We start from the raw sequence: 12158 nt of genomic DNA on the forward strand, positions 1-12158 counted from the left end.
GTATCACAATCTCACGACGGTCATTTTAACTTATCAAAAGCAACAGGAATTTCTGCGAGTGGCTAACACGGTGCAAAACTTTTTTTTCCCTTAAATCTTTAAAAAGTTAAAATGTGCACAATTGGACAACAAATGGAGCGTTCTCGTTAGTCACTCATTCGTTATCACATTAGACGCGTTATTATTTGACATTTTTTGTACTTTTTCTTTGTATAGTAGAAAATTTTATTAAAACTTCCAAAACTTTTCCCGCCCCCCCCCCCCCTTGATCCCTTTAATTCCCTGCCACTACACAGGAGTCAGTGTCCTCAGCTAACACACACACACATCTCTCCCATCTCGGGATCAGTGACTGTGACTGGGGGAAGACCCAGGTCCTGAAACGGTTAACCCCGTCCGGTCTGATGCCGGTGAAGTGCTAGCTCACTGTCAGACTCTAATTAAGATGCAATAACGAGAGTCTGGAAAGGCTATTGTGCGGTGATGTCTTCCTTGCAGCCGGATTGGGGAGGGGGGGGGGGTCTTCGTGTTGAGCCTCAGTCTGTGCACACGCGTCAGACTATACTTCCTGGGTAATCCGAATAATCCACGCGGGGTCCCTTGCAAAATTAACTTATGCACGACGTGAAACTGTAGCCTTTCTCCTTCCGCATTGACTCTGAGGTGATGAATCTCCCGCCGCCCCCCCTTCCCCTCGCTTCTGCTGCTCGGAGAGACTCTCCGCAATTGAAGGAGCTTCTCCGCACGCAGCTGTTTGAACTGCCCGCATCTCTCCTCCTGATCTGACGCCGCCCCCCCTCATCCTAGGCAATGCCTAATTTTGCCTAATGGAAGACCGGCCCTGTGGACAGCCCGGCGCCCCCGTCAGTGGAGGAGGACCCAGCACCCCCTCCCAAGTCGAGGTCGTGGGAGCCGGTGAGAGGAGGCGTGCGCTGAGTGCTCCTGCATGGTTTACTATCAATATCGGCCAACCGGCTACCTGACTGCTTCCCACCAGGTACTGTCTCCTTCCATCTCCACACCGGCATCAGGGGGCGCTGGGGGGCAGCATCTTCATCCTATTACCTTGTTACCTACCCCCCTTTCTTTTTCTTCCTACACCAACAATGCCCAGGTCTGTCTCTTCCCGTTGGGTCTCATTAGAAAGTGGTCAGCAGAGTTGAGGACGAGGGTTCCCGTGACCTTCTCCTGCCGTGCCCGGACTTGTGCGCGTCTGTAGACCTTCTTCTCTGTGTACTTGTGTGTAACCTTGGGAAGCCGGGCATGAAGTTGCTCGGCAGCCTCGCTGCACTGTAGAGGAGAGGGCAATGACACCAGCCGGTGGCATTTAAAGGGAAACTACCCACCACAAAGTCCTGTAGACGTCGTCCTTACATTGGTTTGGTCAATAAAACTTGTGGTGAGAAGTTATGTCGTGAGGGAAAAGTGATTCTCTGTTGTTGGGATAGTTAAAGGGGTTGTCCACTTTCAGCAAATAATTGATATTGTTTGTGTAATGAAAAGTTATGCCATTCTCCAGTTTATTTTCTGTATCAATTTCCCATGGTTTTTTTTAGATCTCTGCTTGATGTCATTGTACAGGAAGCTTCATGGTTTACTTCCTGTGGTTAATAAATGGCCCATGGTCATGTGATGTCACACAGGTGCACAGCTCATAATATATCCCTGGTCATGTGATGTCACACAGGTGCACAGCTCATAATATATCCCTGGTCATGTGATGTCACACAGGTGCACGGCTCATAACATATCCCTGGTCATGTGATGTCACACAGGTGCACAGCTCATAACATATCCCTGGTCATGTGATGTCACACAGGTGCACGGCTCGTTATATCCCTGGTCATGTGATGTCACACAGGTGCATGGCTCGTTATATCCCTGGTCATGTGATGTCACACAGGTGCACAGCTCATAATATATCCCTGGTCATGCGATGTCACACAGGTGCACAGCTCATAATATATCCCTGGTCATGCGATGTCACACAGGTGCACGGCTCGTTATATCTCTGGTCATATGATATCACACAGGTGCACGGCTTGTTATATCCCTGGTCATGTGATGTCACACAGGTGCACGCTCATTATATCCCTGGTCATGTGATGTCACACAGGTGCACGCTCATTATATCCCTGGTCATGTGATGTCACACAGGTGCACGGCTCGTTATATCTCTGGTCATATGATATCACACAGGTGCACTGCTCATTATATCCCTATTCATGTGATGTCACACAGGTACACGGCTTGTTATATCTCTGGTCATGTGATGTCACACAGTTGCACGGCTCGTTATATCCCTGGTCATGTGATGTCACACAGGTGAATGGCTCGTTATATCTCTGGTCATATGATATCACACAGGTGCACTGCTCATTATATCCCTATTCATGTGATGTCACACAGGTACACGGCTTGTTATATCCCTGGTCCTGTGTTGTCACATAGGTGCTCGGCTTGTTATATCCCTGGTCATGTGATGTCACACAGGTGCACTGCTCGTTATATCCCTGGTCATGTGATGTCACACAGGTGCACGGCTCGTTATATCTCTGGTCATGAGATGTCACACAGGTGCACGGCTCGTTATATTCCTGGTCATGTGATGTCACACAGGTGCATGGCCTGTTATACCCATGGTCATGTAAAGTGATACAGGTGCATGGCTCATTATATCCAGAGCCGCGCACCTGTGGGACATCACATGACCAGGGATATAATGAGCCGTGCACCTGTGTGACATCACATGACCAGGGATATAATGAGCCGTGAACCTGTGGGACATCACATGACCAGAGATATAATGAGCTGTTCATCTGTGTGACATCACATGACCAGGGATATAACGAGCAGTGCACCTGTGTGACATCACATGACCAGGGTTATAACGAGCCATGCACCTGTGTGACATCACATGACCAAGGATATAACGAGCCTTGTACCTGTGTGACATCACATGACCAGGGATATAACGAGCTGTGCACCTGTGTGACATCACATGACCAGGGATATAACGTACTGTGCACCTGTGTGACATCACATGACAATGGCCAGTAATCATCCAGAGGAAGTAAACATAAAAGCTTCCTATAGCAGGACAGGATGCAGACGACTAGAAGACTGTGCAGAATTGATACCGAAAGTAAATAGTAAAATTGCATAACTTTCCATTACACAAACACTATCAATTATTTGCTGAAAGTGAACAACCCCTTTAAGGTGCAGTCAGCAAGAGAAACTGTAAATAGCAAATTTTGAACTAAATCAGTAAAAATATCCTGTACAGCTTTTGATGCCGTCATATGGCTCCTTTTATGTTCTATTATCCTGGGCTAGAACTGATATGTGAGTAGATACAATAATCTATAATGCAGAAATCTGTGACACTTTGATTGGTTCGGTCAGTAAAACTTATGGTGAGAAGTTACTTTGTGAGGGACAAGTGATACCTAATGGCGAGATAATCAGGAAAAATAATAATAGGATCTGGTAAAATTGAAATTATAACAAACTTACAACTAAACTCCTAGTAACTTTCCCAATACTTCTCCTTGTTGGAACCTACAAACATTTTTGTGACTATATCGGGGGCCGGTATTAGTAAGTGATGGAAGACGGATACATTGGGGGTCATTTACTAAGGGCCTGATTCGTGTTTTCCCGAAGTGTTACCCGAATATTTCCGATTTGCGCCAATTTTCCCTGCATTGCCCCGGGATTTTGGCGCACGCGATCGGATTGTGGCGCATCCGCGCTGGCATGCACCCGACGGAAATCGGGGGCGTGGCCGAATGAAAAAACGATGGATTCGGAAAAACCGCCGCATTTTTTAAAAAAAAGTGTTGCGGGACTCGCGCTTACCTTCACCTGGAATAGGATCGTGAACTTCAGTGCATTCCAGCGCCACCTGGTGGACGGCGGAGGAACTGCCTAAATGAATCCCGGCCGGACCCGAATCCACCGCAGAGAACGCGCCGCTGGATCGCAAATGGACCAGGTAAGTAAATCTGCCCCATTGTACGGGAGAACTGATACTTTTAGTTGTCACTCTATTGTGGTACTAAGCAGCAATGAATAGAACAGCGCCACCTAGTGGCTAGATAATCGAGAAAAATAATACAATCTAGTGAAAATACAATGTAGCAAATTTTTTTTTTAAAAACTTGGCATAAAATTCCAATTTACTGCCAGATTTTCATCCAGAAACGTTCATTTCCGTGTGATGTATTTCCTCGCTACAGTTTGGTGTAGAAGTCGTCATCTTAGTTGATGATTTCATTTCTCGTCGTGTGAGGTAACTCCCTAGGATTTTTGTAGCTTTTAGTTATCACTTTTGCTTATATTTTTGATTTTCAGGGTTTGTCCCCAGATTGAGTGCTATCCAGGGCAAAGATTTGAATAGGAGGGAGTCTGACTATCGGTCTCTCCATTCACTGTCTATAGGACTGAGGACTGCTAGAATATCGTGCTCCCCCATCTCTCCAGTCCAGGCATAGATAGGGGAGCAGGGGGCATACATTTGGGGAAGCAGGAAGCACTCAGTGCTAGTGATGAGTGGACCTGAACCGCACTGTTCAAGTCTGTGCAGAAAACTGCGGGTTAAGGTCCCTGAACCCAAATTTCAACCAGAATTCCAAGTAACCCCCGCTGGTTACACCCGCAATCGGTGCCCGCAATGAATACGGGTGCTAACAGTTTAAATTCCGGCATCAAACCAGGGACCAAAGATCCAAGGGGAAATGGCGCTGGCCACCGGCATTTGTAGGGTTAACCCCCATGATCGGTGCCAGCATTGATCACAGGTATTGGATGGCGATAAGCAGATCCGTACCTTTAAAAGCGGCTTTGCTGGTGACATTTAAAGGGTTAACAACCGCGACTGGTGCCAGCACTGATGATGGGTGTTGCCGGTGCTGGTTCTGGTTTGGTTACCGGAACTAAACCTTTGTTCAGAGTTCAGAGTCCGTCCATCAATATTCATTGCCCCACTGATCCATATGTTACCTACTTTCCAATGGACAGAGAAAATAACTTTAAATCATTGGACAACCCCTTTAAGAGGTTGACCAAATTTGTGTGTCACGTTGTTTCTTCGGCCGACCACTCTCCTTATAGGCATTCAAACTGCAGGATTCTGCCAAGTAACTTAGACATTTACTGTGTACTAGTTGATTATTGAGTTGATTGTGTATAGTGTATGCAGTGAGCTCCGGAGCTCCCCCTAGTGGTAACTAAAAGCAGTCACTTTTTTATATTTAACTAACAAGAAAGTTTGGCCAAACCTGATGGGGTCCGCTCATCAATATTTGTTGCCCCCACTGATCCATATGTTACCTACTGTCCAATGGACAGAGAAAATAACTTTAAATCCTTGGACAACCCCTTTAAGAGGTTGACCAAATTTGTGCGTCACATTGTCTCTTCGGCCAACCACTCTCCTTATAGGCGTCCAAACTGCAGGATTCTGCCAAGTAACTTAGACATTTACAGTGCTACTAGTTGATTATTGAGTTGATTGTGTATAGTGTATGCAGTGAGCGCCGGAGCTCCCCCTAGTGGTGACTAAAAGCAGTCACTTTTTGAAATATTTTAACTAACAAGAAAGTGGAAAGCACCGAACAATTATATTTAGATGACAAGAACAAAATGACATAAAAGTATGAAAATGGCCATTAAGGGATGTCTATTCATTTAACCCTTTCACTGCCTGGCTTGGTATAGAAATGAGTGATAGACGTGCACATACATTTTCATAGCGGTTTATAAGAAAATGCCTGAAGCTTCTATTTCTGCCAATCACTTCTGGATGTGGTAGGCACAGACCTCCGGATAGACTTGAGTACACAAGTTCAGAGCCGTCTCCTTGTTTGCCCCCCGCTCGTGTGAGCATGTGGCTGCGGTTTCTCATGTAACCGAGGAGCCTCATCTTTTGTCTGTGACTGAAGTGGGATTTTTTTTTTTTTTTTTCGAATTAATTCTGGCAAAACCTGAATTCATATAAGATTGCAGCGAGCGTCCGCCGGGATCCAGACGTCTATACACGGAGCTTCTCTCTGCTCACAAAATCAAGTTACGCTATAGAGTCACACGGGACGCGGCGTTATCATACAGGAGCCCGGGCTGTGATACAGATATGATGATGTGTGTAGCAGGGCAAGGAGAATAAACCCAATCTATAAGATAATAGACATAGGGCCACATTTATCACTTGTTTTTTCTGTTGTTTTTGCGCCTTTTCATTCAGGCGCACCGTTTTTGCTCCATTTTTGCGATTAAACGCCAAACTAGCCGCGCAGCAAAAATAAGCAGCTTTCCCTCATCTATCTTACCAATCCAGATGTTTTGCTGCGCCTAATGATATTCATCACTTGCAACGTTTTCATTTAGGCGCAAAAACGGGCGCAAAAACACTCCAGCCCGAAGGTGGCGTTATCTGAGAAGAAAGCACTGAGCCCCTTTGCAGAAGAGCTCATTTCTAGCAGCAGAGCTCAGCCAGACACTAGAACATATAATAGATACAATTAGATACATTGCAGACAGGAGCTGCAGACTCTATTTACAGTTCATCACCTTCTATTTACAAAATATTCTGCAAAACCCTGAGCTCACAGCAAGAGCAAGAGAAGTTTGCACAAGTTTGCAGAATGTTGCAGATACTACAAACAAGTGTCCCCCATGTAATTCTGCACCGTGTCTGAGGGGGATACTGTGCAGAATTACAGGGGTGCAGCAGGAGACCAGCACTGGGGGATCCCCTCCAGGAGAAGCCCCTGCTGAGGAGGTCACTGGGTGCTGGGTGTCACACACCTGGGTGCTGCTGTGAGTGTTATCTTCATTCTGGGCTGTGGGAGAAGCAGAGAGGAGCTTGTAGCAGGATGACATGTAAGTGCCCGAATCTAACATTGCGCCTAAACTGCGCCAAAGTAAAGTGATTAATAAGAGGCAGAAAATATACTTATCACAGATGGTTGTAGCTTGTGATAATTCTGGCAAAACAGTGCGCCAGAATTTAGGCGCAACTACTACACTTAGGCGCACAAAAGTGATAAATGTGGCCCATAAAATGGTAGATGGATAGATAGATAGATAGATAGATAGATAGATAGATATGAGATAGATAGATAGATAGATAGATATGAGATAGATAGATATGAGATAGATAGATATGAGATAGATAGATAGATAGATAGATAGATAGATATGAGATAGATAGATAGATAGATATGAGATAGATATGAGATAGATAGATAGATAGATATGAGATAAATAGAGATTAAATATGAGTATTTGGATGTATAGATTTGTATTCAATGGGCCACATTTATCACTTTTGTGCGCCTAAGTATAGTAGTTGCGCCTAAATTTGGCAGAATTTGGCAAGCTACAACCATCTGTGATAAGGTAATTTCCTGCCTCTTATTAATCACTTTACTTTAACACAGTTTAGGCGCAGTTTAGGCGCAATGTTAGATTCAGGCAGTTACATGTGATCCTGCTACAAGCTCCTCTCTGCTTCTCCCACAGCCCAGAATGGAGATAACACTCACAGCAGCACCCTGGTGTGTGACACCCAGCACCCAGTGACCTCCTCAGCAGGGGCTTCTCCTGGAGGGGATCCCCCAGTGCTGGTCTCCTGCTGCACCCCTGTAATTCTGCACAGTACCCCCCTCAGATACACTGGTGATACTGTGCAGAATTACATGCGGGACACTTGTATGTCGTATCTGCAACATTCTGCAAAGTTCTCTTCTCTCTTGCTCTGAGCTCAGGATTCTGCAGAATGTTTTGTAAATAGAAGGTGATGAACTGTAAATAGAGTCTGCAGCTCCTGTCTGCAGAGCATCTAATGTCTGTATGATCTGTTCTAGTGTCTGCAGAGTATCTCATGTCTGTATTATATGTTCTAGTGTCTGCAGAGAATCTCATGTCTGTATTATATGTTCTAGTGTCTGCAGAGTATCTAATGTCTGTATTATCTGTACTAGTGTCTGCAGTGTATGTAGTGTCTGTATTATCTGTACTAGTGTCTGCAGTGTATGTATTATCTGTATTATCTGTACTAGTGTCTGCAGTGTATGTAATGTCTGTATTATCTGTACTAGTGTCTGCAGTGTATGTAATGTCTGTATTATATGTACTAGTGTCTGCAGTGTATGTAATGTCTGTATTATCTGTACTAGTGTCTGCAGTGTATGTAATGTCTGTATTATCTGTACTAGTGTCTGCAGTGTATGTAATGTCTGTATTATCTGTACTAGTGTCTGCAGTGTATGTAATGTATGTATTATCTGTACTAGTGTCTGCAGAGTATGTAATGTATGTATTATCTGTACTAGTGTCTGCAGTGTATGTAATGTATGTATTATCTGTACTAGTGTCTGCAGTGTATGTAGTGTCTGTATGATCTGTACTAGTGTCTGCAGTGTATGTAATGTATGTATGATCTGTACTAGTGTCTGCAGTGTATGTAGTGTCTGTATTATCTGTACTAGTGTCTGCAGTGTATGTAATGTCTGTATTATCTGTACTAGTGTCTGTAGTGTATGTAATGTCTGTATTATCTGTACTAGTGTCTGCAGAGTATCTAATGTCTGTATTATCTGTACTAGTGTCTGCAGTGTATGTAATGTCTGTATTATCTGTACCAGTGTCTGCAGTGTATCTCATGTCTGTATTATATGTTCTAGTGTCTGCAGAGTATCTCATGTCTGTATTATATGTTCTAGTGTCTGCAGTGTATGTAATGTCTGTATTATCTGTACCAGTGTCTGCAGTGTATGTAATGTCTGTATTATCTGTACTAGTGTCTGCAGTGTACGTAATGTCTGTATTATCTGTACTAGTGTCTGCAGTGTATGTAATGTCTGTATTATCTGTACTAGTGTCTGTAGTGTATGTAGTGTCTGTATTATCTGTACTAGTGTCTGCAGTGTATGTAATGTCTGTATTATCTGTACTAGTGTCTGCAGTGTATGTAATGTCTGTATTATCTGTACTAGTGTCTGTAGTGTATGTAGTGTCTGTATTATCTGTACTAGTGTCTGTAGTGTATGTAATGTCTGTATTATATGTTCTAGTGTCTGCAGTGTATGTAGTGTCTGTATTATCTGTACTAGTGTCTGCAGTGTATGTAATGTCTGTATGATCTGTACTAGTGTCTGCAGAGTATGTAATGTCTGTATTATCTGTACTAGTGTCTGCAGTGTATGTAATGTCTGTATTATCTGTACTAGTGTCTGCAGTGTATGTAATGTCTGTATTATCTGTACTAGTGTCTGCAGTGTATGTAATGTCTGTATTATCTGTACTAGTGTCTGTAGTGTATGTAGTGTCTGTATTATCTGTACTAGTGTCTGTAGTGTATGTAATGTCTGTATTATCTGTACTAGTGTCTGCAGTGTATGTAATGTCTGTATTATCTGTACTAGTGTCTGTAGTGTATGTAGTGTCTGTATTATCTGTACTAGTGTCTGTAGTGTATGTAATGTCTGTATTATATGTTCTAGTGTCTGCAGTGTATGTAATGTCTGTATTATCTGTACTAGTGTCTGCAGTGTATGTAGTGTCTGTATTATCTGTACTAGTGTCTGCAGTGTATGTAATGTCTGTATGATCTGTACTAGTGTCTGCAGAGTATGTAATGTCTGTATTATCTGTACTAGTGTCTGCAGTGTATGTAATGTCTGTATGATCTGTACTAGTGTCTGCAGAGTATGTAATGTCTGTATTATCTGTACTAGTGTCTGCAGTGTATGTAATGTCTGTATTATCTGTACTAGTGTCTGTAGTGTATGTAATGTCTGTATTATCTGTACTAGTGTCTGCAGTGTATGTAATGTCTGTATGATCTGTACTAGTGTCTGCAGAGTATGTAATGTCTGTATTATCTGTACTAGTGTCTGCAGTGTATGTAATGTCTGTATTATCTGTACTAGTGTCTGTAGTGTATGTAATGTCTGTATTATCTGTACTAGTGTCTGCAGAGTATCTAATGTCTGTATTATCTGTACTAGTGTCTGCAGTGTATGTAATGTCTGTATTATCTGTACTAGTGTCTGCAGTGTATGTAATGTCTGTATTATCTGTACTAGTGTCTGCAGTGTCTGTAATGTCTGTATTATCTGTACTAGTGTCTGCAGTGTCTGTATTATCTGTACTAGTGTCTGCATTGTATCTAATGTCTGTATTATCTGTAGTTGAAAGTGATGAATATCATTAGGCACAGCAAAACATCTGGATTGGTAATATAGATTAGGGAAAGCTGGTTATTTTTGCTGCGTGGCTATTTGGCGTTTAATCGCAAAAAATGGCGCAAAAACAGTGCACCAGTACGAAAAGGCGCAAAAACAACAGAAAAACGAGTGATACACGTGGCCCAATATACCGAATGTCTCTTTCTACATTTCTACTGTTAGCACTGGATTATATTCTGCATACACAGTCTACAATGATTTCCATGCTTCCTGCTGATCATAAGTACGCAGAGTTTAGCTGTGAATTATCAGATAATTAAAATGAATTAATTAATCGAATGCTGTTGTGGGCTGTGGAGTGTGGAGGCCCAGGTGTGTACTAGGCTTTTCTTACTTGGTTCTGGAGGGTTGATCGTGGGCCGTTGGTGGGAGTCGGGATGGACCAGGTGGCACCAGAAGCCAAGGGTGGTAGCGTATGCCGATGATGTCACTGTTTTCGTGTCCTCGGGAGGGGAGGCGCAATGGGTGATGTCAGAGGTCGACTGCTACTCAGAGGCTTCTGGGTCCAAGATCACCCGGGATAAGTGTGAGAGTCTCTGGCTGGGAGAGGGGGATCCGGGCTTTGATCTCCCGGACACTCTTCCAGGACCCCAGGACTCTGCCAAAGTTCTCGGCATCGAATTTGGCCAGGGGGATTACCCCATGCAAAACTGGGACGGCAGGCTTAAGATCGCCGCTCAGAGGGTGGACCAGTGGAAGGGTTGGTCTTTGACGCTCAGAGAAAGGGTTAATCTAATCAAAACTTACCTGCTCCCATTGCTGATTTATCTGGGCAGTGTGTGCATGTTACCAGAACCCCTCTGGACTCGGGTCTACAGTCTGTTCTTCCAGCTGTTATGGGGGAATAGGCTGAACCTAATCAAGAGGGAGGTTACTTACCGCACGAGGAGACAAGGAGGGTTGTGTATGGTCAACCCTGTGGTGTTCCTAGTGAATACCTTTCTTAAGATCAATGTAGCAAACCTCTGGAAAGAGAGGGCTCCTCCGTGGGTATACTCCTGTAGGGGATGGTTTCGGCCTTTCTTCCAGAAATGGGAGACAGGAGGGCGAGTGAAGGATCTCCGCACTCCGCATGGGCATCTTCCGGCTTACGCTACCCCGGTTCTGAAGGTGATTCGCCGGTGGGGTCTGGGAATGTGGGAGATCAGGACCTCTGGCCCTCAAGGATTGCCCAAGTCGGGATCTTGGGGGTGGGTTTGAGTTTATTGAATTCCATTAGGATCCCCTTGAAGTTTTGGGATGTGACTTGGCGCTGCTTCCATGGTAAGCTGTGTGTGAGGGACAATCTGAAGTGTAGGAGCTCTGAGGAAAGGGATTGTCCCCGGGAGGAGTGCGGTGGCCTGCTGGAGAGCATGGACCACTTCCTGCTTCAGTGCCCCTTTAACACAGAGGTGTACAACCGGGTGGGCGCTTCCATCCATTGGCCCGGGTTGGCCGGTATCTCTTATGCGGAGTGGGCCTATGGAGCATTCAGAGGCCTGGGTGGCCGGGACCGCTGCACGTTATTCCTAGTTAGTCTAGTGGTCAGGTACCACACGTGGAACGCACGGTGTTTAGTATCGACGCAGCGTAAAATCCTCCCGGTGGATGAGATGGTTAGGAACATTCTGGGTGACCTGGTGAAGGTGCGCTCTCTGGAGTATGAGAGGCTGGGCACGGGGACAACGCGCTGGATTTAAAATCGGAAACGTGAATCGCGGCCATCATCGTCGGACCGCCCGGATCGGGGAAAGTGACAGGATCGGGTAAGTAAATTTGCCCCAGTGACTGCACCAGCAGAATAGTGAGTGCAGCTCTGGGGTACAATACAGGATGTAACTCAGGATTGAAGTATTGTGTTGTATGTCTATCTATCTCTCTTAAAGGGACGGTGGCATGGGATAACGTAGGTGGGGTGGCCTG

The 12158-nt window shown here is 44.7% G+C and overlaps 1 protein-coding gene across 2 annotated transcripts in view; it reads left to right on the forward strand.

Annotated features, from left to right (window-relative positions):
- Positions 1-860: 860 nt before the first annotated feature.
- ESRRG (estrogen related receptor gamma) overlaps positions 861-12158 on the forward strand; it is a 620288-nt gene continuing 608990 nt past the window's right edge. Inside the window, exon 1 of one of the 2 annotated variants that reach the window (XM_072140121.1) lies at positions 861-997. The gene's annotated coding sequence lies outside the window, so the exon portion shown is untranslated. The remainder of the gene's footprint in view (positions 998-12158) is intronic. The other variant, XM_072140120.1, reaches the window with a different exon arrangement.

This window comes from Engystomops pustulosus, chromosome 3 (genome assembly GCF_040894005.1).
Source record: "Engystomops pustulosus chromosome 3, aEngPut4.maternal, whole genome shotgun sequence".
Lineage (NCBI taxonomy): Eukaryota > Metazoa > Chordata > Amphibia > Anura > Leptodactylidae > Engystomops > Engystomops pustulosus.